Here is a 23,281-nt window from a genome sequence, read left to right on the forward strand (position 1 = left end):
CGGGGCGCGGAGGGCCGCCCGGCTGGGCGCGGTCGGGCGCCCGAGGGGAAGGTGAGCGGGCGGGGCGAGGGGCGCGGGCGGGGGGCGCGTGCGGCGGGCGGGCGCCCGGGAGGGGCGGGCGCGGCCGCCGGCGCCGGAAGTGAGTGGCTGGCGGCGGGCGGGGGAGCGAGCGGCCGGGCGCGAGTCGGTCGGCCTGTGGGCAGCCGGCCCTCAGCCCCTCCTTCTGCGTCTCGGCCGGACGCGGCAGCGCTGGGATCCGCCGCGCCCGGGCGCTGCGGGCGCCCCGCCCGCCGCGCGCGCGCGGCCCGCCCCCGTGGCCGCCGCCCGGTCAGTCAGTCAGTCAGTCAGTCACGGAGCGCGCGGCGCGGGAGCTGCGGGCGCTCACGGCGTCTCTCGGGAGGGAGCGCCGCGCCTGGGGAGGAGGCGGTGGCGGCGGCGGCTGGGGGAGCGCTGCCCAGCCCGGGGCCGCTACGGTAGCCGGGGCCGCCGGACGACCGAGCAGCTGTCGCGGTGAGTGCCCAGCCTCGTCCTTCGGCTGGCGGAGGGAACCGGCCGGGCGCGGGGCTGTGAGGCACTGCCGCCGCTCCCGCCTCCATTTTCCCGGCGCCCGGCCCCGCCGCACGGGCACGGTGCGGACGGCCGAGCCTGGGGCGGGGTCGCGGCCGGGGCCGGTGGGACCTCGCCCGGCCAGGCGGACGCCGGTGGTTGGGAGTCGGCGGGGCCTGGGCTGCACCCTGCGCCCCTGGGGGCCGCCACGGAGGGAGACAATGAGAAATGGGGCCGCCTGGGGAGGGTGCGGTTGGGCTTCTCCGGGCGGTACCGGGAGCTGCTGGCCCGGGACCGCGGGGAGGAAAGGACGCCCCCGACTAGCTGCGGAAAGCGGTGATTCGATGTCTGGGGTTCCTCGGTTTCGGTGCCGCCCCTCTCCCCCCGTCTTTCGTATTGGAGTTCAGTGCAGAGATTTTAAAAGGCGGGGCACCCTCTGTGTCTTCTTTCTAATTAAGCAGGCTAAGCGATTGCTCCATTGCTTTTGAGCCCCATCTCCTCTTTCTGTGTCTGTGCATTCCCGCCGGAAATCCAAACTGCAGTTCACGGGGTGGGGGTGGGGGTGGGGTGGGGTGGGGGGGCAGGGGCGGGGGGCCGACGGAGGGGGAAGGCGCGGGAGGGGGAGGGCTGGGATTCGGATGCCTCCGCTTCAGGACGGTTAGGAAGATGTGGCTTTCTTATTCAGACAGCGTCTTAGGGTGTCCCCGCCGTGGGAGGTAGAAGCCGCACAAGCCTTATTGCTTATAAGCACGAAGACGAGGAGCTTTTTGGAAGAGGATGGGCGTTACATCAGATGTGTCTTGCGTGCGTGCGTGTGTGCATTTCTTGCATTCTGTGGGAAGCACGGTCGGGGAAATCTGGGAGAACTGGAAGGTTTTCACTGAACGCCCCAGTAAGGGTTGATGTCCGCAGCCTTTCTCTGGGAAGTGCGGAGGGCTGTCGGTGTATGTAACATAAAGCCCGCTGTAAAGGAACAGTAAAGGTAACGGGCTAGGGGTGGGGGTGACTGGCTTACTCGACGGGTGGTACTGAGTGCCTAGGAATATTAAACTCAGCAAGTATTTGTGAAATACCTACTATCCGTTAGGCAAGGTGGGGGACGCAGTGGACAGGACCTGCAGCGTCCAGCGGCGGGGAGAGCGCTGGGGAGCCGGGAGCCAGCAGCCAGCGGTTCGGTTACGCGCTGTGATTGGCTTGGCCGGGCGACGTCGGACACGCCGCGGGACTCTCCCCTGGACGCGCTCTCCTGGGAACGCGCGAGGGGCCCCGCCTGTTTACCTCCCCAGATGGTCGTCGGGTCAGCTGCGACGACGTGAGCTAACCGCCTAGCACCTTGCTTGGCACTGAGGCTTTAACAAACGCTAATTCCTTCCTTCCCTCGCCTTCTGCTTTCGGGATTTTCTTAGGGGAAGGTGGGAGAAGGGAAGGTAGGCAGTTGTAGTGCAGTGAATTATATAATAAAATGTTGAAGCAGAGGTGCAGAATAGGGGAGGGGAGAGGAAGGAGTTTAATTCGAGATTGGGAGCATTGGGGGGAAGTTGATGGAAACTGCGGCGTCTGAATGGAACCTTTCAGAATGGGTGGGATTTCAGCTGATGCAGGTGTGACGGGAGGACATTCCTAGTAGAGGTGGTGCTACTCTTGAGAGCCAGTCTGTGGAGGAAGGGCAATGGGGGAGAGCAAAACAGAGACTCACGAAAGCTTTTTAGCTCTTGTTGAGTTTGACCTTCGAAGATTGCCTGTTATTTTGCTTTTTGTGTTGTGAATTTCTCAGAAAACAGATCTAGCCTATTCAAGTAAGTAGAGAGAGATGTCTGCAAAGCTTAATACATGATTTTTTTGGATTAGACATGGTGTGTTACTTGGACTGCTGCTCCCTTCTGTTCGAATTTAATAAAGAATTATTTGTAGATACTTCCTCTATTTGGTAGAAAAAGCACCTGATTTTTCAGATTCAACAGTCTCACTAAGATTATATATTAAGTAACTGGCTGAAAGGAGTGGAGTACTGGGCATATGGGGGAGTGTCTCACACTCTTGATCCGTATTTGTTTTCACAAATATTTTAACACTTACTTTCCACAGAGGTGTTTTTAACCTTTGTCTTCGAAGATAATTAAAATGGCTTTTCTTTTGGTTTTGCTACCTTTGGTTCCCACTCATGGGTAATTATTTATTAGATTAGCGTGGTAGGTGACTATCAAGCTATTTGTAGATTCTTAGACACACATTATAGAATCTCATGCCTTTGCCTTGGTTCTCAAGTAGTTGAATGTCAACGTTAGTTTTGTTAATCCCAAACTCTTATTTTAGGAAAATTAATATTAGTGAAACAAGATAATGTGACCTCAGGTAAATCATTTATCTAGGACTCTCAATTTCTTTAGCTATAAAATGAGAAGTATGGATCAGATCAGTGATTTTCAACTTTCTTCATCTCATGGCACACATAAACTAATTACTAAAATTCTGCAGCACCTGAAAATATATATATTTTGTCTGTCTGACAAAAAAATAGGCATAATTTTTTTATTCATTCACACTGGACGGCTATTGCAGTGTTGTTATTATTTTTTTTTTTTAATCTATCTTTATTGATTTCAGAGAGGAAGGGAGAGGGGGAGAGAGAGAAACATCAATGATGAGAGAGTCATTGATCAGCTGCCTCCTGCACGCTCCCTACTGGGGATCGAGCTTGCAACCCGGGCATGTGCCCTGATTGGAAATCCAACCAGGATCTCTTAGCTCATAGGTGATGCTCAACGACTGAGCCACCCCTTAAGCTTGTATTCTTAACCACATTCCTATACTGCCACCGTAATAAAATTAATAACGCACAAGTATTTTTTATTGTGGTAGGAATATACAACATAATATTTACCATTCTAACTATTTTTAAGTGTACAATTCAGTGGTATTAAGTACATTTACATGGTTGTGGAACCACCATCACTGTCCATCTCCAGACCTTTTCATCATCCCAAACTGAAACTCTACCCATTAAACAGCAACTCTCCATCCTTTCTTCCTCCCAGCCCCTGGTAATCACTTTTCTACTTCCTGTCTATGATTTTGACTACCCTGGTTACTTGATATAAGTGGAATCATGCAATATTTGTGTTTTTGTTGTATCTGGCTTATTTCACTTAGCATAATGGCTTCAAGCATCATCCGTGATGTAGCATGAATCAGAATTTCATTCCTTTTTAAGGCTGAATAATATTCCATTGTATGAATGTACTACATTTTGTTTACTCATCTATAGATGGACCTTTATTTGTTTCCACCTTTTACCTATTGTGAATAATTACGTTCTGAACATTGGTGTATACATATCTGTTCAAGACTCTACTTTCATTTTTCTTGGGTATGTACCCAGAAGTAGAATGGCGGGATCATATGGTAATTCTGCCTTTTTTTTTTTTTTTTAGAAACTGCCATACTGTTTTCTACAGCAGCAATAGCATTTTATATTCCCACCAGCAATGCACAAGGGTTCCAATTTCTTTGTATCCTCACCAACACTTGTTATTTATTTTATAGTAGCCATCCTAATGAGTGAGAAGTGGCATGTCATTGTGGTTTTGATTTACATTTTTCTAGTGATTAATGATGTTGAGCATTGTTTCATGTGCTTATTGGCCATTTGTGTATCTTATTTGTAAAAATGTCTATCCAAGCCCCCTTACCCATATTTTAAATTGGTTTATTTTGTTGTTGAGTTGCAAGAATTTTTTTATATGTTCTGGATATTAATCTCATATGAGATCCATGATTTACAAATATTTGGCCCCATTTTGTAGTTTGCCTTTTCACTCTGTCAATAGTGTTCTTTGATGTTCCATTTTTTCATTTTAATGAAGTCCACTTTATTTTTGTCTTTTGTTGCCTTTCCTTTTGGTGTCATGTCTAAGATATCATTACCAAATCTAGTGTCATGAAGCTTTTCCTCTATGTTTTCTTCTAAGAATTCAATAGTTTTAGCTCTTATATTTACGTTTTTGATCCATTTTGAGTTAATATTTGCATATGATGTTAGGTAAGGGTCCAACTTCATCCTTTTGCGTGTGAATATCCAGTTTTCCCAGCACCATTTGTTGAAAGGACTGTACTTTCCCTATTGAATGTTCTCGGCACCCTCATGTACATGTATAAAAAATTTTAATACATTGAAAACCATAGTGCTACATGATTATACATGGTTAATTTGTGTGTGTGTGGAATGCAAGCATTCCTTAGTATAAAGTTTCTCTTACTATCTCTGTGCTTATTTGTGAATTTCAAATGGGTCAATGAATGATAAGGAAAGTTGTAGTTTGCAGTAGATTTTTTAAAAATTCAGCCTTGTGCATATCCATATAGAATTATTTAAATAATACCTTAGTATGGCACATGCATTGTATTTAATTAGTTAAGCCCATTTCTTTGGGGGTATACTCATCCTGTGTAATTAGTGACAAATAAACATATAACACTATGTCCTGATGTCATAACATAGGTGTTCTTATAGCTTTTTGAAAGTTTTGGGTTTTTCTTGTTTGCCTTCTAAGCAGTTGTTAGATATTGTTAATAATTTAATTTTGAAGGAAAAATTCTTATTTAAAAAAAACAAACTTGTATCAGTTTTATTGAAGCATATTCCGAGATTGCAAAGTGAACCAGTAAAAGCTGCCAACAAAACAAAACTAAAATGCCCTGGCTGGTGTGGGTCAGTTGGTTGGCGCGTCATCCCGGGTTTAATTCCAGGTCAGGGCACATACCCAGGTTGCCAGTTTGATCCCCAGTCAGGGCGCGTGCAAGAGGTGGCCGATCGATATTTCTCTCTCACATTGATGTTTCTCTCCCTCTACCTTCCTCTCTCTAAAATCAATAAAATAAAATAAAATAAATAAAAATGAAAACAAAAGCAACTGCTTGTCTGGTGAAATCAAAACAAAATTTTGCATAAACAAACTGTAACTTATATTCCTAAGCCTCAGTTTGTCTATTTGTAATAAATTAATGTGATGTATTTGAACATAAAAGAGTATTAGCAACACTTTTGCCAGTTTTGTATATTTAGGATACTATATAAGATTTCATCTGGAAAAGTTTTGTTGTGAAATATTAGAAAACTCCCAGATTATATGATCTTTAAAGCTTCATCCCATGCTCTTATCCCTGTTATTTTAAGATACAATATTTACCACACTTTGGGGCAGATGTTTTAAAATACATCACTCAAAAAAAAAAAAATAATAATTAATTAATTAAATTAAATACATCACTCATGATTTATAAATTGGCTTTTTAAAAAGTATATATTTAGCATAATGAAGAAATCAAAGAGATAGGCATTCTCTCCTCCAAAATATAGGACGCCCGTTTAAGTGCAGGATACCAGGAATCAGTAGAGAATGTAATTGAGGGAACAGAGTCTTAATAAAAAAAAAAAGCAGAAAAAACTGGGATTTGAAAATGGATGAAGAGACTAGGTTTAGAAAAGAAGGGACAAGTCATCCCTTTAGATGAGAAGAAAAGCAAGTTGGGAGGCCCATAATAGATGTCTTGTCATTATGTATCCCTTAAATTGTAAGCCCCCTGGTGAAACATGGTGAAATGTAAACATGTAAATAGGCCCAAATATTATAGAACTGCAGTAAGTCAGTTTTGTAGCCATACCTGAAAATTGGATGCTTTTTTTTTGAAATTTAGAAAACCTTACCAAGTTTGATATATGAAGAAAAGTTTAGCTAAGTCAGTACAGCAAAAGTAATAAAGTAACTTGAAAATATAGCGTATTCTTTATGTATCCCAGATTGTACATGCCTCTATCCATGTTTCTGAGTATGGCTTTTTTTCTTGTAAGATATTTAGTTGCCCTCCCCTTCCCCTAATTAAAAAATATATATTTGGCTTTGATGAGCACACCTGTTCACACACTTCATCCGTATTTTGAATTTATTTATTTATTTTTAATTTTTTTTAAATGTATCTTTATTGATTTCAGAGAGAGGAAAGGAGAGGGAGAGGGAGAGAGAGACAGATAGAAACATCAATGATGAGAGAGTCATTGATCGGCTAGCCCGCAGCCCGGGCATGTGCCCTGACCGGGAATCGAACCCCAATCGCCTGGATCCTCGGTCGATGCTCAACTGTTGAGCCACGCCCGGCCGGGCTGAATTTCTTTTTAAAATAGATTTTTGTTTTTAATTGTGAAACATTTTAAACCAAAGTATAAAACATGATAGACATCTACATACTCATCACCAGTAGTAATCAATTGTTTACATTTTGCTTCAAATAATTTGTTGAAGGAGTAGTAAGATACAACAAAAATCCTCCCCCAGGTAACAATTTGTATTGTTCTGGTACATGTTTTAGTGCATTTATTACTTATGTATTCATAAAATTTTACTTAATTGCTGTCTGTACTTTTGAATTTTATATGAAGGATGAGCTCTATTTATCATTCTTTTAAGATTTGCATTTTTTACTCCACCCATAGGGTTTGACATTATTCATACTGGTTCTTATAGATCCAGGTCATTCTTTTTATAAGAATAAGGCAGTTTTTCCACTTCCCTTTTGAGAGAGAGTTATATAGTTAGGATGCCACAATGAATATCCTTTTACATTTCTCCTGGTGCTTGTCTCTTAAGTACTTGGACACTTACAGGTGGTATTGTGAGATCATAAAATATATAATCTCCAAAGTGATGAGTTGTACATGTCCCTACCACCAGTGAACATTACTCCACATCCTCCCCAATCTTTGGTTTTATCAGACTTACTATTTTTGCCAAACTTGATGGATATGAAATGGATAACATTTTTTATTTAATAAGTTTTTAGAAATATAGTTATTAGGATAAGGAATATGAGGTTCTGTGGCATATTCAGTGAAATTTTTATCAATGAAAACATTTCAAATATCCATTAAGAAATGTTTCCAATCACAAATTAAAGCCTTTAAAGAGTTTTTAATAAAAGCATTGTTGTTTGTTCACAGTGTCCTGCCTGTAAGACTGTTTGATATTAGAGAATTGCCTAAAATGCATTAATTCTTATTTTGTGATATCTGTGTAGATAATCTAGATAAGTGATTTTTCAACTGGTGTGCCACAAGAATTTTTAAAACATGCAATACCTACCTGACTATCTAGTCAGGGCCACTGACCCCTTTCCCCTTAGATTGTCAAAAAAATGACACAGCCAACACAGCAATAGCCATCTGGTGTGAATGCCCTGTCTTGAACCATAAACATATAGGTCATATAATAGAGTTGCATTTTGTTGATCATGTTGCATAATAAGGTTGCATCTGATCGGTTACTTCTTGGTACCAGAAATCCTTGTGTACAAGTATAGGCACCTGATTTTTTAAAAAGTTACTTTGGAGCAAAAAAGATAGCTAATTACTACTACTACTACTGTTGTAAATCAATCAAAATTATACCTATTTTTTTGTCATATCAGTGAAAAATATATTTTTTGGTGTGCCGTAGAATTTTAGTAACTAGTGTATGTGTGCCTTGAGCTGAAAAGGGTTGAAAATCTCTGATTTAGATGATTATTTGACTAACAGAACCCATTACTGATTTTACTTCCTGTGAGCTTTTTGGGGAAACATTTAATTTTTTTGTACACATGTATAGTCAAGTAAAAATATAATCAGCTACATACTTGTTTTCATTTTAACAGTGGCAATTTGATGAGTACTTACAGTATAAGAATAGAAATTATTTACCCTGGGAATGGGGAATATATCATCCTAATAAAATGCATCTTCTTTAACTCCCCCCCACCAATGTGTCTGTGTGTTTGTGTGTGTGTGTAATGAAAAATACTTTCGATTTAAAATATTTTAACATGTAGGCACATTAATTTTAAAAGTAAAGAGTATAGTCCTGGCCAGGTGGCTCAGTTGGTTGGAGCATTGTCCTGTACACCAAAAAAGGTTTCGGCTCTGATTCCAGGTCAGGGCACATAACCTAGGTTGCAGTTTAATGCCTTGTTGGAAGTCTGCTAGTATTCTTAAATAATAATATTTAAGCCTTAGTCTTTCTGGTCTTCTGAGAGAAGCATGCAAGTAACAGCAATCCTATGGTGTTAATTTTTTTACAGAGAAACCCAACTCCAGATCTATTTTTAACCAAAAAGGAAAGCTAACTTTTTAACTTAAGAATTCATGTGGAGCCCCTCTGCATGATATAGTTTTAGCTTGCCTGTGGGTGTCCAGTTTCCTCTCCACGATTTCTGACTTTACTTGCTTATGGTCTTATCTCTCTCTGCTCCTGTGCCTTTTCCCCCTAGTCTTTGTAGGCACAAAACTCTTCCCTTTACGATTTGGCATTTACAAGGGACAAATCACATGATACCTATAGCCTTTTACTATCTTACAGCCTCTGCACTTCATCTGTGGCTGCTTTCCCCAGCCAGTGCTTCAGACCTGCCACCTTTCTGTCCTGTACAGCTTTCTCAGAACTTTAGTCCACCACTTTCAATGTATTTTCGACAAGGAGTAGCATTGGCTATTGTTGTGTAATGGATCACCCCAGAACTTAGTGACTGACGACAGCAGCAATCATTTTATTAGTATTTCAAGTGGTTCTGGGGGTTGATCCGGCTTAGATGGTTCTCACTGGGAGTGACTTGAAGTTGCAGTCACAGGTTTCAAGCCTTCTACTCACTCACTCTACATGCACTAACCACCAGTACCACCCTCCTATTGATTCACTAATGCTTTGAAATTTCTCTCCTCTCGTTGTATTCAAAACATATGATATAAATATAAAACAATGGTAGTCTATACTAGAGTGCTAAGTAGTGCAATATGACAGTAAAAAACTGGTATTTATAAGAACATATGTGCTAGGCCTGGCCGGGCGTGGCTCAATGGTTGATTGTCGACCTAGGATCCAGGTGATGGGGGTTCGATTCCTGGTTGGGGCACATGCCCGGGTTGCGGGCTCGATCAATGACTCTCTCATCATTGATGTCTCTCTCTCTCTCTCTCGCCCTCTCCTTTCCTCTCTCTGAAATCAATAAAGATATATTTTAAAAAAAAAGAAGAAAAAAAAAAGAACATATGTGCTATAGGAATTAGAGTTGTTTCATGAAGAAAGTGGAACTTAAATTGGATCTTGAAAAATGGAGTTTAGATATGTTTTGCATTGCTGGAAAACTACATCAGTTGTGAACATTTTTTATAATCATTTAAACATATCTTAGAGAAGTTCAGAATGTGTGATTTTGCTCCAAAATGTAGAGACTAAATACAAGGGATCTCTTTATTTTTCATGTAGTTCTTTTTTGCTTATCAGTTTCAGACAAGGTTTAACAAAGCTAAAGGCATTCCTCCCTGTGACAGTCTCTGAAAGAATATTGTAGCAGTCTGTCATTTATTTCTATGCCAAAATTACTAATCTGATTTTAAATAAATCTTAAGTTTTCATCAACTACCTACTCAAATAGAGAAGTGAAGAAAACACCAACAGGAGCTGGGCCACAATGGAAATAGGAAGCCTTCAGTAGATGTTACCTATGGGCCAGACACTGGGCTGAGTCTTTCATGTAGATTATTTTCTATTCACCATGACCATGTGAGGTGATTTTACAAATGAGGAAACAGGTTTAGGGGATTTAAAAAGGACTAGTACAAGTTCATGGAGCTAATCACTGTCTGAGCCAGGTAGTCTAATAACTAGCCCTAGCTCTTAACCAAATGAAGAAGTTGGAACTGAAAAGGGCACCACTGTAGCCATGTTGGCCATTTTAGCCATCTGTGGAATGACAAATTGCAACCAGAATATCTTTTTCTAAGTAATGGATATGAAGCCAGTCATGGGAACCTTGTAGCTATGATCAAAAATAGGACACCACACTTAACACTGCCTGACCATTATTGGTTCTGGCCATTGTGGTGAGAATGAGTTGCACTGATATTTTAAAAAACCTTTTCTCTTTTGACCCAGCATACTGTCTAACCAACAGTTATAATGATTGGGCATTGTCAGTGCCTTAAAGTTGTAGGAAGATTAGCAAAGTTATTAGTTTGTTTTATATTTTTATTTTATTTTAAAATATATCTTTATTGATTTCAGAGAGAGGAAGGGAGAGGGGGAGAGAGAGAAACATCAATGATGAGAGAGTTGTCATTGATCGGCTGCCTCCTGCAGGCCCCCAACTGGGGATCGAGCCCACAACCCATGCATGTGCCCTGACTGGGAATCAAACCTCAATCTCCTGGATCCTAGGTCAAAGCTGAACCGCTGAGTCACGCCCAACTGGGCTGATACTTATTTTTTAATTTAAAAATTACCTAAGATTTTTTTTAATTGCTTTTTTTTTTTTTTTAGAGAGGGAGGAAAGGGGGTGGAGAAAGAGAGAGAAATATTGATGTGAAACAGATACATTGCCTCCCGTACAATCCCAAACCAGGGATCAAACTGCAACCTAGGTATGTGCTCTGACTGGGAATTGAACCTACGACCTTCCAGTGCATGGATGACACTCTAACCAACTGAGCCACACCAGAGAGGGCAAAAAATTACTTTAATTTTTACCTAGATTTAAAATTTTTATTTACAGTTTATTGAGAGGTTAATAAAAAAATGAATAGCCTATATTATGTTTTTAATCTTTCCTTTTTCTGAGACTCTTTGAACTTCAGTTTCCTCATTATAATAAGATGGAGGTGATGCCACCCAGTTCCCTGCTTTTTCAAACTAGAGCAATGTACCTCCAGCCCTTTCAGGGTGTGTCTGTACATTTGAACAGAGGGTTGGGGTTTGGAGAGGGATTGGGAATACAAAACCACAGAATAAATGTTCTCACTATTCTGAAGCACTAAATTTACTTGATGATAGTTTTTAAATACTTTTTCTACTTTAGCTCATAGAGCAGAATGTGAAATTAATATGAATTTTTAAGATAAGATAGTGAATTCAAAATAAATTTTAGGTGTGCAGGGATATGGTTCATTCTTTCACTGGTACCCACCTTTCATGCTTCCTGAAATCTATATTTTGTTCTATAAGTCAAATATAATTCTTTCTTGTAACCCTAGCTATTTTTACTATTCAGACAAATGAATGGACTCTGATAGGTAAAACAAAACAAAGCCAAACGAAAAAAAACCAGAAAACCCTAGAAGTATCAAATTATTTAGAAGTCAAAGCACCCTGAGCAAGTTCTAGACTCCTACTGAGACTTCATTTTAACTAAGACCGTAGATACTTTTGGGTAGGAGTTTGGGCTGAGGAGGTGGAAAAACCAGCTCCCTAAGTCTCTCCCTCCTCTTAAGCAGTTTGTCTAAAGCAGGGGTGGGGAATGTCCCGCAAAATCATTTAGTTTGGCCCTGTCAAAACCTCACCAAAGAGAGGCAGTTCCAGCCATAACATTAGAGGTGAGTCAATTAAATGTTTAACCAAATATAGCAGGCTAAGTTTTAAGTTGATAATTTTTTTTAAGTTGATAATTTTGTATGGCTCGGGAATGATGTTATAAATATCCAAATGGCCCTTGGCAGAAAATGGTTCCCCATCCTTGAAGAGTAGTTGGCAGCAGGTACTTACCCTCTGGAATTAAGATTGGAGAGAGAAGGCTGATAAATTGGGAGGAATTTAGAGTGAGGTCAGTAATTAAATAATAGAGCTTTAAAGACAAGAATGGGTTGGAAGTGGTAGGGTCGGGGAGAGACCTTTCAATTCAACTAGTCAGTCTTTTTTTGCAGATTAAGAAAATGAGGTATAAGTTAAATAATTTAGCCCAGAGTTCTAGCTAGTTAGGGACAAAATAAGAATTTCCAGTCTCTTGACTCCTTATTTAGTCCTAGCTGGCCTAGGCTGGGAAGATCTTGCAGGCTTTGTGGACCCTTTCAGTGGAATAATGAAGGTACTGTTCTAGGGCATAAAAATGGAAGATTTACTTACTTGAGTTTCTTGTTAACTGGAATTTGTGTTGAAATGTTAGAGAATGTTTAGCATCTATAGTTTAAACACCCAACAAACTCATTCTGAAAATTTCAGTAACTTTGTAGACCCTATCCTTTTCACCCAAAGCAACTCTTGATCATTCAGTCTCATCTGTTTCCATCTGTGGCTGGTTAATGTCAGGAATAAGAGCAGAGGAAGAACTACTATAGTATGTGGGATTTACTAGTGATGTGACTTATCCCAGGTTTGAGTTTCTGTTCAGAATTCTGGTTAACTCAAAGTCTTTTTCTTCTTTTTTTTTAGCAAAACTGTATGAATTTTGGATTTTCATATGTAGGAATTGGAAGTAACTTCTTTGAGGGTAACTTGCATGATCTGCTAAGAGAGAACCCGAAGAGATGGAGATGAAAAGCAAGTTGCAGAACAGGAGTATAGAATTTTGGAATGAAACCTTGGAGAGGAGAGAAAGGGAGATGAAGGAAGTTGAGAGAAGAGATACATTGTGATAAATGTATTGATGAACTTTCTTATATTTTGAATTTGAATAGATTCTTTGCTTACAACTAGTTTGAGTTAGGTTTCTGTCATTTGCAGGAACCCTTATGAATACTCATTTGTTAATTTTTACAAGAGTGTCATATTATAATACAGCTATTGAATCAAATCATATTCTTGGAAACATAACCTTATAGAAATATAAAAATCTTCTGAAACTAAAGTGATTGTAGAATTTTCTTTGGTTTTTCTAAACTATTTACCTCTATTGATAGGGAAGTTAATTTTAAATGTATTGGTCCTTTTAAATTAGTATTTATTGAGAACCAAATAAATTAGCCACTTTTTTTTTTAAGAAATACACCTTTAGCTTTGAGTCATCTTAATTAGATGTCATCTTAAATTTTGAGTCATCTTAAAGTAGAAATATTTAGCAGAAAATAGTTGAAATTCAGATGAAGAAGGACCATGATTATTTGTTAGTTGGTCTGGGGTGAAAATGAGAACCATATGTCTCTCTCAGAAGCCTATGACCTAGTTGGGTGTGGAGGGTGATAAGGCCAAGTGCACAAATAACCACCACATACTACAAAGCTGATTAGCTGTAAATGCCATAGAGAGTTACAAAGTTCGTGTGCCTCTCAGAGGAAGTAGTATCTAACTTTCCTGTGTTTAACTAGCACAGTGCTTAAATTTTTTTTTGTTTTTAAAAATTGAGATAAAATACACATACATATATTCACTCTTTTAAAGTGTAAAATTCAGTGGGTTTTAATATATTCACAAAGTTGTGCAACTTTACCACTATCTAATTACAGAATAAACTTTAAAAAACTTGAATGTTTTTAGCTGAGGTTTGACCTCTAGGTCTCAGGCTCTTCCACTCCCTATTATTTACATCTGTCTACCAATGGTATTTAGACTGGCCACCTGACACCACAAGGCATTTAAATTTCCTACCAGGCTTAAGAGAGTTGTTTTGGGGGGTGTGTGTGTGTGTGTGTGTGTGTGTTTTATAGTTTCCTTAACTCTAGAAGCAGATGCCAAAATTACCGTCTGGGTGCCCATGTGGTAATACTGGCTGCTGTCCTGCTCAGCATCCTTTTTCCCACCTTTTTTCCTTTTTTGGACTCTACCATCTGACTCCTTTAAGAATGGTTTCCACCTCTGCTGCAGTCTTTTGTGAAAGATGACTTCTCATTGCCCTCAGGAGGGCTTCCTTAAAATAAAATCCAAACTCCTTTTCTTGGTTTACAAATCCTTGCATGATCTGGCTCTCTACCTGGAATCCTCTTCTCTGATCTTTGTGCATCTGATTTCTTCTCTTCATTCATATCTCACTTTAAATATTGGTATTCAGACCTCCCCTATTCATTAAATATAAAGCTACTTGGTCATTTTTCATACAGTCCTCATTTAATTATCACTACACTTGTCATGGGTCTGATTTGTTTTTGTTTAATATTTTTCTCCCTTGTTTGGCATATAGTATGTGCTTAATACATATTTGTTGAGTAAATGCTGAGTAAAAATATTTGCTTTGAGCTATTGCTCCTGCTCTGGTTCATCTGGCTACATGATTCTACCATTCTCTTCCAGAAATTTACCAAAATCTCTGGTCTTTTGATCCCTTTCCCATCTCCAGCTCTCACTGCCTTGATGAGTTCATTCCCTTTTGTAATTGTTTACTTTCATTTCAGTGGGATGTCAGCGAAGGAGATAAATGTAATCTTGTCATTCTTTTGACAGGTTGAAATGTGTGCTCAGGTTGAAAACATGAACAAAGGCCAAGTTAAGAAAGCATGACTTGTTTTTTGAGAATACCAATTAGTTTATGTTGATTGAAGGGTAGAAAATAAGGTTGAAAATTTAGGTTGAGACCATAACAGAGGTTCTGAAATCACTTAAAGAAGAATTCGTACTTAATTCAAAATGTCATGAGGAATTGTGGGTGTTTGAGCAGAATCATGACCTGAAAAGTGTTTTTAAGGAAGATTAATCTGACCATAATGGATAAAAGAATAGAGACAGTTAAGGAAGTTGCTAGAATAATCTGAGGATGATGTAGTGTGGGTCTGGACTAAAATAGTAGTCATCAAAATGAAAAGGAAAGCAAGGAGTCAGAAAAATAGTTGAGACTTATTGTGCTAAAACTGATAAATTGCTCTATGATAATTACAGTTTAGCCATGCGACTTTTACTTAGATGGATTGGTTGATTGTATGTGGACTGTACTGAATGTATCATCTATCAGTGATGTGTTGTAAATGCCTTTCCTAGGATATTTACATTTATGAGGTTAAACAGAAAGCAGATACCTCTACTTTGTTGGATGGGGATATTTGGTCAACTCTGGCACTTTCCAACTCTGAATGTTGGCAAGAAGTCAAGGAATATGTTATGAATAATGCAAGGTACAAGTGTTTCACTATTTAACATTCTTTGTTCTCACATTTAGTAACAAAATTTTAAAAATCAAAGCATCTTTAAAAAAACCATCTTGAAGTCTATTTAGCTTAAATCTTATTATTTTATTGAAATTAATCTTTTATTTAGAAATGAATTCTGATTTCTTCCTGACCTACTTGTGATAATAACCAACTTATTAAATTTTTTTCTTTTTAAAAAATTTATATTTATTGTTGGAAGTATTACAGATGTCCCTCTTTTTTTCCCCCATTGACCCCCCTTCTCCCTACTCCCACCCCCTCCCCATGCTTTCACTGCATTATTGTCTGGGTCCATGGGTTAGGCATATATGCATATAAATTCTTTGGTTAATCTCCTCCCTTTAATTTGTTGTTGTTTTTTCATTTGAAGATTAGACATGATTGTTTTTTGCCTCTGTGAAAGAATTATATGATGAGTAATTAATTTTCTAAGATGTTAAGCTTTTATTTGCAGTAAGTAAAACTAATTTTATGATGGCCAAAATAATCTAAAAAAGTTAATTGAGTAAGCCAGGCAAATGCAATTTAGGAAAGGTAATACTTGCATACATAATAAAAACCATGTGTTGGAGAAATATACCGTATTTTTCAGGGTCCTTAGGTTAAACTGCGTTATTTTATTTGGTAAAAATGTTTTTCAGCCTATATAGGTTTTTTTTCCCCTTAATTTATTTCTGAATTTTAAATGACCTATTTGTTGACATACTCTTGTTTTCCTAACTAAACTACAACTTCCTGAGGCCAGAGACTATTCTTTTTATTTCTTTCTTTATCCCCCCTTTCTCCCTTCCTTTCCTTTTTCCTTAATTTATTTTGTTATAATTTCAAACTTATGGAAAAGTTGTAAGAAGTGTACAAACGACTAACTCCCATATTCCCTTTACCTAGACTTATCTGTCATTTACATCTTACCTAATTATCATTCCTCTCTCTTTGTATATATATTTGCACACACACAGTAGCATATATGCATACACACATTTTTTTGAGCCATGTGAGGATAAGTTACAGGCATTGTGCCCTTCATGACTCAGTTCTTCAGTGTCTCTTTCCTGAGCGCAAAGATACTCCATTACATAACTGCAGTACTATGATCAAAATCGAGAAGTGTAACATTGATATAATACTATGTTCTAATACACAATCCATACTCAACTTTTGTCAATTGTCTTAATATTGTCCTTTATATACGTACATATTTTTTCTGATTTGGGATCAATGATTGCATTTAATTGTCCTCTTAGGTGTCTTTTAATCTGGAACATATCCTCAGCCTGCCTTTGTGTCCTTGACTTCCACATCTTTTAATACTATAGGCCAGTTATTTTGTAAAATGTTTCTTATAATTTGATGTAGGTAATGCGTTTTTGTCAGGAATACCACAAAATGATATCTTCTCAGTGTATCATTACAGGAAGCATGCAATGTCGGTTTGTTCCAATATTGGTGATGTTAACTTTGATCACTTGGTTAACTTTGATCGCTTTAAGATAGTGTCCCCCCATTACTTTGTGGGGAGATATTTTTAGAATGTGTAAATAGTCTCATCAAATTTTCACCCACTAATTTTAGCATCTGTTGATGATTCTTGCCTGAATCAGTTGTTACTACCATGGACATACCTGCAAATACACATACACATGTATCAATCTTTATTTCTACCCTTCTCCTTAACTCTTTCAGTTTGAAACTTTGAGTTCATTCTGATGATTCAAAATTCAATTCAAATGGCTTCTTTGCCACAGGCTGCAATTGTCTGGAAGACCACCCCGCCAAAAGCATGAGATGCCCTGAGGGGCTGGATTTCCTGCCATGTATCTTCTAGGGCAGGGGTGGGGAACCTTTTTTCTGCCAAGGGCCATTTGTATATTTATAACATCATTTTCGAGTCCTGCAAAATTATCAACTTAAAATTAGCTATGAAAAAAGCTCCTAGATTTATTGAATTTCTAGTCCTGCCTGCGGTTGCCTTGGCAGGATCAGATCAAATGATTTCAGCTCGCTGGCCAGATGTTCCCCATTGTTTTAGGGGAATAGGGCAAAAGTGAAGGGAAAAAAACAGTAGTCACCTAATGAGGCCTTTAAGAATTTCAAGACTGTTTCTTCTATCCAAGAGAGTAAAGTCATAGCATGCACAATATCCACTGCTTCCAAAGATAACTAAATACTTATGTAGCTAGCATAGCAGGAAAGGGTCTAAGTGTGGAGCAGAAAGAGCGAGATGAACATCTCTGGAAGCAGTCATGGAAGCCCCATTTCTACAGATATAGTGACCATTTTAGTTTCCTAGGGCTGCTATAAAATAAATCACTACACACTGGGTGGCTTCAAAACAAAACAAAACAAAACAAAAAAGAAAAATGTATTCTGCCACAGTTTTTTAATGAATTTGAAAAACTGGAATATAAACAAAGGGATTTTACAATTATTCTTTGTTTTCAATTTTTTTGTTGCTCAGTGATTTCAGATTATGGTTTATGATGTACTGTGTAATAAGTAATGATAAAATTGATCATTAGAACTTCTTATTTATAGGAATGTTAGGAGTTTCTTTGTAGAGCATTGAACTAAGTTTGTTTTTTTCCACTTTAGATAAGGGAAAACTCTATTTGGGGTTTAGTAGATATCCAGTGTTATGAAAATCCATTGTAAATAAAAGAATTCCTTTACTAGGCAGTGTATTTAAATGCTTGATAAATAAAATGTTAAATTAACAAAATTGCCTTTGATTTGATTTGTAGCTCTTAGGAATCATTACCTCTATCAACTGTTAAAATATTTATTTTTATGCATCCTTATTTGATCTTTAGTTACTTCACATTTAATGTACATGATAATGATAATGAAGAGGGTATGTTAGTTACATTTGTCAAAAACAGACATAAAGGAGAAGGCATCACCTCCATTAGTATTTCTATTTCCTCTGGGTAAAGAGGGTTTCACCAGGCTAGCCCAAAAACAGTACATCTCTCTGTTTATTAGGGAGGTACAGTTCCATGTGGGAACTTTACAAAATTTAGTTCAGGTGTTAGCTCATTCCCAGAGGACCAGGCCACGCAAGTTACCTCATAGCCAATTTACTGTGTTTGCTCCTGCAAAGCTTTTCAATAACGTAATACATGCCTTCTTCCTAGTCCCTTTCAACACTTAAAAGATCATGGCTTCCTTTAAATTTGCTTCATGTACAGGCCTACAAAAGGAAGGAACTTTGTTCTTAGATAATTTGTTAATCAAATTACTTCTATGTTTACCATCTTCCCCACAGTTAGGATTAATGTTCTTTGAAGCTGTGGAAGGTATTTTTTGCTTCCTTTGTATCCTGCATATTACTTAGTGTAATGCTGTTTGTAGGCAAAGTATTTTGAAGTGTTAGACCCTAAGTAGAACTTGGGCCTTTTCAGTTGAGGGCCACTAACATACAGAGAAAACTTCATGATGTATATATGAAAAGCCAATTTTGACTTTTAAAAAAAACTCATCTGCTTTATAAGTTAATGACAGAAGCTATGAAATGATGTTTATTTAAGAATAGGCACACACTGGAAGAGCATCCTCAAAACAAGAGCCCTGGTTTATGCAGAACATAGATACAAAAATAAACATAGCAAAGATGGAAAATTTTAAATTTTGGGAAAATTCAGTTTAAGGTTCTCACTCACATGTGTTGCCAAACTGAGCTACCTATGTAAAATGTAATAGCTACATAAAAGAATTAATAATAAACTAAAAATTTACATAAATATTTGTTTGCAGGGTGGAGAAGAATTTACTGAACTAAGGAAAAGAATTTGTACCTCTGATAACTTTAAACAATAAAACATTTAGCGGTGTCTTAAAAAAAAAATACTATGCAACAAATTAAAAGGTAAAACCCCAGGAAAATGTTGCCATATTTACAACATGGTTAATATTTTGAGCCTGTAAAGAGCTCGTGTAAATTCAGTTGGTTTATTAAATTCTCAGTCTTCATTTGCTCAGTTTACAAATGAACCATTTAATTCACAGCAGGTCCTGTGTTCTAGATCAAGAGAGAAACATATGTTTGGTGCCTTATTCAAATGAGTAGTTAATGGCCCTTCATCGCCCGAAACACTGCATTTTACATTACGTCATGCCCATCTCTCTCCTTTTCCTTCTCTGCTCTGACTTCCTCTCTCTCCCTTTTGATGTCTTCTTCCTCTTTTGTGCCTTACTAAATTTAACAGAGTTTTGGGTTTTTTTTCTTTATTGTTTCTTTTATCTGATTTAGGTTTCCTTCCTCTTGCTTTTACTTTGCAAGAGGTTTATCCTGCACAGTTGGGGGCACTCCTTGATCCTGGGTCTTCACAGCCTCCCTTCTCTAGTGCCTGTTTTACTTAAGAATTATTTACCGGATTAGAGCAGCATAGGAGGTGTTTAAAACACCATTTTTATTTTTTGTGTGTTACAGAGCTACTGAAACATAACTGGATTGTAAAGGACTAAAATTTATTTCTAAATTAATAACTCTGAGAAGCATGGAACTATGGTAACAGAGGAGGAGTAATTGGGGTATGTTAATTAGGGGATCCCGATACTGCCTAATTTCTTTATGGTCTTAGGGAGAACTTGGTCTAGGCTGTTCTGCCTTTAACCAAATTGTGGTTATGTAAACTCCTTTACTTCTGTCTTACAAGTCCTCCCAGTAATTATAACACAACACATTACAGCAGCCGTCAGACTTTAGTGGACATAAATACCTGTGGAAACGTGTTAAAAATGTCCCACTCCCTGGAAATTAGTATGCAGTAGATCTTGGGCAGACCATTTTAAAGCTGACTTTAAAAGAAGCACCCCAGGTAATTTTGATGCAGGTCATCAGACCACAATTAGAAAAACATTGCTGGGCAGCATCATGGCCAAATTCTTTGGTATGGCTTATAATTTTGCCCCTGCCTTCTCTCTAGCTCCATTTCCTATAGGTCTACACCACACATTCCTGCAGAAATGCTTATATTTCGTAGGCTTTTGATGATTTATGACACCGTGGATCCAAGCACATGTGGTTGGACCCACACTGCAGCAGAAGGCAATGGTAAATCACTGCTGCACTTTTTTTCCTCAATCTTTTATCTTTCATACCTTGAAAACCCTATAATGAGACAGCTCACGCCTTCATAGGGTTACCAGGAGTCAGAGCTCACTCAATGGCATGTAATAACACCACTAGACAACCTTTGCTTCAGAAATGTTAAGTAACTTAGAATTCTCAACATTTCTTACTTTCTCACATCTTTATACCCTTGCACATTCTGGTCCCTCTGCCTAAAACACCCTTCTCTTTCTCTCCTTTACAAGTTCTTCAGATCTTGCCTGAAGCATCACACCTTTCCTCTTTCCTTCTCAAATTGAGTTAAACTACACTCATATAACATACTTCTATTATAGCACTTAACACAATGTTTCATCATTGTTGGTTCCTTGTCTGTCCCCTACTAGATTATGTATTCCTTCAGGACAGAGGCTGTCATCTTCATCTCTGTTCTTCCAGTGTCTGGCACATAGTAGATGTAAATATTACAATCAAAGTTTCTCTTTACTCTTTGGAACATTGAGGATGCTAGACTTAGAGAAATACTGTAGTGGCAGCTCTGCACTCCCCCTGTATTCTGAGAGTTTTCCCGTGGTCTTAAGTATAGAGTGCTTATTTTGAACAAAACAACTATTTTTGAATTATTAAAGGGATAAAAATAGTAACAAATAAGGCACCCTAGCTATACATCATGTATTTTTCCTGCCACTCTCTAAGTATGTCACTTATGTAACTTTATTTCCTCTCAGGACTTCAATTTCCCTATTTATAATGATTTCTACCTAATATATACAGTAGCCTTCTAATGGTCTTTCCCTTCTCTAATACCTCTTGTATTGGCACCATGTCCTTTGAATAAAATACTATTTCTACGCCTACCCCTTTCATTTCTATGTTTAAGAATCCAGTTGCCTTCGGGCTTCCAAGTTCTGTATGACCAGGTCCTGCCTCAGTCCTTGACTTTTAACTCTCACTCTTGTTGTTTTATTTGAGACAATCTCATGACAGTCTCACAAACACAGACTTTCTCCTTTGCTCTTTGTAATTTGCCCTACCTGGAATGTATTTACTCAAATTTTTAAACTGTAATCTAAGCCCAGCCTTCTTGATAAAGATCATTACTCTGTCTCACAGTGAGGAAATGGAAGAGTAAACAAAAATATCTCCCAAGAGGAAGGTTTAGGGACAATATTCTTGAATAATTAACTTAATGGAAAATTTAGTGGAAATATTATTGTTTCATACTAAGGCGTACTAAATGGATGTTTTCATTATATGTAGTGGAGCTTACTATATATTACAATTGAATAATTGAAGCATGATTATTCACCAACCAGTTATAAGCAATGGTTGTATTCCTCCATTATTTCTGTTTTTACTTTATTGAATAAAATAAATGAAAACTGGTTTAAGATATTAGCCAAGTCATATTACTATAATTTATGATTTATGATTTTTCTGTAATAAACATGATTTTGAAATAATACTCAGACTAACTAAACCTCCTCATTGGCTTAACTCTTCACTTTTTTCCAGTTGGATGTTTGCCAGACATCTCTCTGTCTATCTTCAAAACAGAATCCACACCTTCTCTCCCCGGAATGTGCTCCAAAGCACAGCAGGCAGGAAGGACACTGTGGCTGGAGGGGAGAGTGGGAAGAGAGGTCAGAGAGGTCCCTGAAGGCCAGGATTACACAGGAACTGGTTTACCTGCTAGTAACTTTGGATTTTAGTCTATATTCAATATGTCTGCATCTTGGAGGGAGTAAACCTTTTCATTTGTGCTAGGATACATTTATTCATTCAGGACATAGATGTAATGGAACAGGGAATTTAAGTGTACAACTTTAATATATTCTCCCCAAAGTACCTAATCTAATAGTCACAGTATTTGTTCTAGTATAATTATAGTTTGTTTAGGCCTTTATCCACATCATTAAAGAAAAGCATCATATTATAAGCTATCCATTTAAAGCCAAATTATTTTTAAAACAAAACTGATACGTTCTATTTTCTTTTCCTTAATTGTTCTCCTTTTGTTTGGAGGGACAGTTGACTGACTATTATTTATTTGCATTTTATGCTGTTGTCATTTTCAGTAAGGGCATTATGTTGGGAAAATTCTGGTTTAGAATTGTGATTTAATTGGAGACAGGCATTGATTATATAACAGGGAATGAATTTCTTTACTAGATTTGTTGACTTTAGACAGGTCAGAGTCCATTAAAAAAACGTTCTTTGGGCTCCTCATTCGGTGTGTGTAATAAATAGAATTGATGCCACAGTAGAGGTAAGAGAATAAAGATCAGCATCACCTTCAAAGGAATGGAGAGCGCTGCTTTAGAGTGTAGATCCTTACATGTTGCAGAACCTAAATTTCATTGGAAAAGTCTCTGGATAAATGTCTTGTTAATTTGTATAAAATAACTCAGGTGGTAATAGGAATTCAAGAAAGGATAAAATTGGCAAGTTATATAAATGGTAAAAGTTGAATAGTTGCTTCAAAATTTCCATTTATTTTAGACTCTGTCATTGTTTCCTATCCATATTTTACTCTACTTGAGTATATTGTAGTCTAGATAAAAACAAACTATTAATGAAAATATTTAAAGAGACTTTTTAAATCTAAATAATTATTGGGTTTTAATAATAATAACACAAAACACAGCAGACTTCGATGTGGAGTCTAATTCTATTTGGCTTTGTGATAATTTAAAATACATTCATTTTGAACTATTTTGTGTTTGTTCTATAAAATTATATTCCTATTGCTTCTTTTTTTTTTTTCTTCCAGTATAGCATCTCCCTTATGTGTGCTCAGA

General features: G+C 38.1%; 1 protein-coding gene across 1 annotated transcript in view; it reads left to right on the forward strand.

Moving 5' to 3' along the window:
• The first annotated feature begins 430 nt into the window (after positions 1–430).
• The window catches only part of LOC107533966 (ras-associated and pleckstrin homology domains-containing protein 1-like), a 67,994-nt gene continuing 45,143 nt past the window's right edge, over positions 431–23,281 (forward strand). Inside the window, exon 1 of the mRNA XM_087819631.1 lies at positions 431–510. The gene's annotated coding sequence lies outside the window, so the exon portion shown is untranslated. The remainder of the gene's footprint in view (positions 511–23,281) is intronic.

Source organism: Miniopterus natalensis, chromosome 8 (genome assembly GCF_054644295.1).
Source record: "Miniopterus natalensis isolate mMinNat1 chromosome 8, mMinNat1.hap1, whole genome shotgun sequence".
NCBI classification, from domain to species: domain Eukaryota; kingdom Metazoa; phylum Chordata; class Mammalia; order Chiroptera; family Miniopteridae; genus Miniopterus; species Miniopterus natalensis.